This window comes from Leopardus geoffroyi, chromosome B4 (genome assembly GCF_018350155.1).
Source record: "Leopardus geoffroyi isolate Oge1 chromosome B4, O.geoffroyi_Oge1_pat1.0, whole genome shotgun sequence".
In the NCBI taxonomy this organism is placed as follows: Eukaryota; Metazoa; Chordata; class Mammalia; order Carnivora; family Felidae; genus Leopardus; species Leopardus geoffroyi.
The window spans coordinates 94,713,492-94,719,560 of record NC_059341.1 but is presented as its reverse complement, the minus strand read 5'-3'; the positions used below and the strand labels follow the sequence as shown (position 1 = coordinate 94,719,560).

Sequence of the window (6,069 nt, the reverse complement as noted above, 5' to 3'; positions counted from 1 at the left end):
ATTATATTGTGTATATGTATGTTGTTCTCAGAAGAAAGTCAAAAACTTTATTATTCATTTGTTCTTAAAGGGAAAAGGACCTAAAATATGTTAATAATCCTCACTGAAGACAATGTAGAAACTCTGAAATATTCTGAGCAAGAAAATTGACACAATTATATTTTTTGCATAAATCACTTTTTGGTAGTACAGACTAAGGTGATAGCGTGTGCATGTATTTGAAGAAGAAAGGCAGGAATAAAGGCAAGATGATAATAAAGACAGTGACCTTCAAACTTTTTGATTGTGGTCCACTTCGCATGAGGGAGAAATGATCCTATAAATTACCTTACCATACCACTGTCACTTTCCTGAGGAAGAAGAACTGAGTCATTAGGATGAAATGTCATTTTTTCAAAAACCAAGACTTGATGGAATGATCTATATCTATCTATCTATCTATCTATCTATCTATCCAGATATAGATATATATCTACTTTAGCATTCAGGTTGTAAGTGTGCATCATTAGTTCATAAAAATGAAAAAAAAAGGTTCAGTTTTGATCAATTCATACTCTTAGGAGGACTGTGGACTGCAAATCATTCTTTGAGAGACTGCTGTTACAATCTACAAGAGAAATAATGAGACCAAGATAGAAGAAGGTAGGAGGTACAGAGTAGAAGGGACAGATAAGACATACCAAGGGATCAGAATCAGCAGAGTTTTTTGATTGCTTGGATGAGGAGATATAAGGCAGAGGGGAAAAGCTAACTTGATTTTTTGGTTCCTGGTGAACCATTTATGGGGAATTCAGGGTGGCGGATAAACCTGGAGGAGGATAGAGTGGGTAGGAGATGATGAGTCTATTTTGAATGTTTGAGATCCCAAGTGGATACACCTGGTAGGCAACTGGATCCTGGGATCTTTCAGTTCAGCAAAGGGGGTCTGGGCTGGAGCTCTAAGTTCCTAACTTAGGGAAGTGAAACATTCATATCGTAGTTTGATTTCTCTATCATTTACAATAATAAATAGGAATTCCAATTTTTGAAAGAAATTTGATAATACGTCTTAAAATAAAATAGACAATGAGGATGAGGGAGGGAAGAAGTAGAGCCAATTAAGAATCCCTGAGAGGGGCGCCTGGGTGGCGCAGTCGGTTAAGCGTCCGACTTCAGCCAGGTCACGATCTCGAGGTCCGGGAGTTCCAGCCGTGTCAGGCTCTGGGCTGATGGCTCGAAGCCTGGAGCCTGTTTCCGATTCTGTGTCTCCCTCTCTCTCTGCCCCTCCCCCGTTCATGCTCTGTCTCTCTCTGTCCCAAAAATAAATAAACGTTGAAAAAAAAATTAAAAAAAAAAAAAGAATCCCTGAGATATGGCAAGAGCAACTACATATTTATGATTAGAAATTCTTGCTGAATGAAGTTTCCACTTCCTAATTTCTTGAAATTCTGTTCCATGCATCTTTGTATTTCCTTACCAATCTTTCCCTCTTTACATCATGGAATTTAAGTGTTCATTATTTGTTGCTGCTACTGTTGGGACTGTTTTACTATTCATTGATATATAATCTACATCTAGCAAAGTTCACAAATTTTAAGTGTACAGCTGAAGGAATTTTTACATATTTCTGTGTAAATGAACACAACCCAGAAGGTTCACTTATGCCTCCTTCCAATCAACACTTCTCCAAAGATAGCCACCATTTTGATCTGTATTACCATTAGTTTTTCCTGTTCTGAGCTTCATAAAAATGGAATCACAGAGTATGTTTTCTTCATGTGTGGCTCACCTCATTCCACAGTATGTCTCTGAGGCTCGATAATCTGTTGCCACTCTGTTGCAGTAGTTCATTTTTCCTGTGTAATATTATACCACAATTTGTATAAATATACTACAATTTGGCCCTCTCTCTGCTGCCACTGCCAGTGCCTGCACTGGTGCCTGCCACCCCTCCTTGCCTCTCCTCTCCAGGTCAAAGGCTGGGGGACCAGAGCAAGACACAGGGATCATGTTCAAATGCAAGCTGACAGTTCTTGACAACAACAATCCTGCTGGCTTCATTCAACTGTAAAGATGAAACAGAAGTTAGAAACTTTAGGGGCACCTGGGTGGCTCAGTCGGCTAAGCGTCTGACTTTGGCTCAGGTCATGATCTCATGGTTCATGGGTTTGAGCCCCGCTTCGGGCTCTCTGCTGTCAGCACACAGCCCGCTTCAGAAACTCTGCCCTGCCTTCCGCCCTCTCCGCCTCTCCCCTGCTTGCTCTCTCTCTCAAAAATAAATAAACATTAAAAAAAATAATTTAGAAACTTTATTGTTTGGCTTGAAGACCAGAAAACCAGACACTATTAGATTGAAAACAGGTAATTTAAGAAACATCCACAGCAGTGATTGGCCCAAGTTCTTTGAAAAGTATCTCAGAGATGTTAACTGTCCTTTCAAGATTCAAGATGACAAGAAGTAATTGACAGGCTTCTTGGCTTAGCTATTAGACTTGAATATGGAGATAATGCTGAAAAGTACAAGGATTTGGTAGCTGATGATAGAAAAAAATGCTGACAATGCAGCTAAAAATGCAGAACCATTGATCAATTTGGATGTAAATAATCCCAATTTCAAGCCTGGTGTAATGACTTTGGCTGACCTTCAGACTCAGTGTCATGATGATTAACTGATAATCCTAAAGCAATTCAAATTTTGGTCCAGGATGCAGTTGTTAAAGCAAATCAAACAAAAGAGGACTTGCCTGTTGCTTTAGACAAACATATTCTTGGTTTTGACACAGGAGATGCAGTTCTTAATGGAGCTGCTCAAATTCTGTGATTGCTACATATACAATTGCTCAGAGAGCTGCAGACAAAAATTAATGAAGCCATAGCAGCTGTTCAGACAATTATTGCTGATCCAAAGACAGACTGCAGACCGGGGAAAGTTGGAAGGTGAACATTTTAGGATTTCAGCTTCTCACCTACTTAGTACAATTGGGAACCATCTATGCTCTGGCATGTGTTTGGAAATCAAATGTCACGTTTTTGAGGGAAGAATCCTAAAAAATTGATTATGTTCTCGAGATTTACCATCATCGCTCTTTCTTTAATAAAGTTCAGGAAAGTGGGGGAAAATATACCACAATTTATCCATTCTACTATTGGTGGATTATTTTTTCTTTTCTTTTTTTTTTTTTTTTTTTTTTGGTAAATACGAGTAAAGTTGCTATGCACATTCCTGCACATATTTTTGGTAGGCATATGCATGCATCCTCTTGAGTATCATCCAATAAACAGAACTGTTGGGTCTAGCACAGGTGTTTGTTTGGCTTTAGTAAATTCTGCCAGTATTCCCAAAGAGTTGTGCATCCTTTCCCTTCCACCAGCAGTGATTAAAGTTCCCATTTCTCCACACCCTTGGTATTACCAGAACTTTTCACTGTAGTCCATCTGGTGGGTAGTATCTCATTTTTTTCATGTTAAATAACAGTTTTTTTTTTTGAAGTATAGCATACATAAAGTAAACTTCACATATTAAGTGTCCAAATTGATGTTCTGACATATACATCCATGAAACAATCATCACTAAGACAGTAAACATGTCCATCATCTTCAAACGTTTTCTGTGCCCCTTTGTAATGTCTCTTTCCCCTCATCCTCACCTTCCTATTTCTAAGCAACCACTGATTTGCTTTCTGTCACTAAAATTCACATTTTCTGGAGTTGTAGACAAATGAAATCACACTGTAGGTACTCTTTGTTGTCTGGCTTCTTTGAATCAACAATTATTTTGAGATTCATCCATACCATTGCATGTATCAGTAGTCCATGATTTTGATTGCTAAGCAGTGTTCCATTGTATGGCTATATCACAATTTGGTATTCCATTCAGCTGTGGATGGACATTTGGGCCGTTTCCAATTTGTGTTTATTGCAAAAAAAAAAAAAAAAAAAAAAAAAAGCTGTTACGATCACTCGTGTCCAAGTCTTTGTATGGGCATATATATTTTTTCTCTTGGGTAAGTACCCACAATTAGAAAGCCTGGATTATGTGGTAGGTGCATGTTCAACCTTTAAAGATATTGCCAAACTGTTTTTCAAAGTGGTTTTAACACTTTACATTCCCAATACAAGCATGCTTGCCAATACATGGTGTGGTCTATCTTTTTAATTTTCACCATTCTAGTAGGTATGTAGTGGTATTTTAATTTGCATTTCCCCAATGACGAGTGATGTAGAACATTTTTTCATGTGATCATTTGCCATCTTCGGTTCATGTTCTTTGGTAAAGTGTCTTGTTTGCTGAAATCTTTTGCCCATTTTTAAAAATGGGTTTTTTGTTTTCTTATTACTGAGTTTTTTTTTTTTTTTAAGTTTATTTATTCTCTCAGAGAGAGAGAGAAAGCCCAAGCAGGCTCCACACTGTCAGTGCAGAGCCCAACGTGGGGCTCAAACTCATGAATGTGAGATCATGACCTGAGTGGAAGTCGGTCACTTAATCGACTGAGCCACCCAGGCACCCTTTCTTCTTATTGTTTTGAGCGTTCTTTATATACTCTAGAGACAAGTCCTTTAGCAGATATTTGCTTTGTAATGTTATCTCCTAGTCTGTGATCTATGGCTTGTCTTTTAGTCTCCTAACATGCTCTTTTGAAGAATAGCTGCTTGAAATTGTGATGAAGTCCAATTTATCAGTGTGTTCCTTTATGGATTGTGCTTTTGGTCTTGTATCTAAGGTCCCAAGATTTTCTTCTATATTTTTTTCTAGACAGTTTTAGGTTTCACATTTAGGTCTATGGTCCATTTTGAGATGATTTTTATATATGGCGATATGCCAATGTATGAATCCAGACTGATTTTTGCATATGCAGGCACGTGTGCACGCGTGCGCGCGCGCACACACACACACACACACACACACACACCTTACAGAGAAAAAACTGTAATTTCAAAGAAAATAGATTTCTTTCTGGGTGGTGATTGCCATAAGGGCCATTTCCAGAAGCACCTGCTCTTCTCAGTCAGGCCATTGAAATTTAATTCGAGCTGTAGTTGAGCTGTGTCTGGCTGTGTTGTGGTTTTCATCTGATGCAGTTCACCACTGGCTTCAGATGTTATAAGAGTGGGATCAGGACTTTCCTTTCAGCAGACCCTGGGATCTGAAAGCTAACAAGATCCTAGAGACCCACCTGGGTTTTGTGGCCAGGTCATCAGTTTTCAGAACTATGGAGTTATCTCCTTGCTTTACAGCCAAGCTGCCAGGTTATTGGCTTGCTGGGGAGATTATTTTGTTCTTCAGTCTAGCTTCCTTCTTCTGTGCTTAGAGATCTCCTTTGGCCTTGCTGCCCATCCTCTGACCTTTGGAGGGAAGCTACCCTTCTCTCCATAAAGGTCCAGAATGCCTCAGAGGATTTTGTCCCAGCCTGCCTGATGAGTTTTCATGCTTTGGTAGTTGGAAGTCTGGATTGCTTGTGAGGACTCCTGACCCATCTCCAGACCTTCATAGTTGGACCCTGGAGTACCTCTGGGGATTTCTTTTCACTCTCCTAAACTGTTCCTCTTGACTCTAGAAACTGGCTGCTCTGAACTTGTGGGAGACTTTATACACCTTAGGAGGGGACCTCTTTTGGTTTTCCTTCTCTCCTCCCAACGTTTTGCCCACTTGCCCCTGACTAAAGACCCATAAGAGAAACTGAATGTATGGACGCAGACTTCCTCTTGGCTGTGTGTCCTTGGAATTTGATCAGTCATGGCAGCCCATATGTGGCCATTAAATGTTGACTAAAATTTAGCCAGTTTCTCCTTACACCCGTCTATGGCAGGTTCTTTTTTCGTGCTGTTGCTCCAGTGATGAGAGCAGCTGTATGTCTCTTCTCTCCTAGGAAGGACTCATTACTTTCAGAGTTTCTTTGTGTTTCTTTTCTATGTTCCCTGTGTCTTCAGCTCTCTAAAGCATTTTTAAAAAGTATGTTTGGCTTGTTAACATGATATTGACAGTCATGATTTCTGCTAAATCAGCAGCATAACTGAGATTTATTCTTAATAATTTGAGAATTGTGCCTTTACAAATAAATTTAGAATTTATGGCTAAATGGGTAACTAAGG

The 6,069-nt window shown here is 39.3% G+C and overlaps 1 pseudogene; it reads left to right on the top strand.

Annotated features, from left to right (window-relative positions):
- The first annotated feature begins 1,886 nt into the window (after positions 1-1,886).
- LOC123590705 lies at positions 1,887-3,092 on the top strand (annotated as a pseudogene).
- The last annotated feature ends 2,977 nt before the right edge of the window (positions 3,093-6,069 follow it).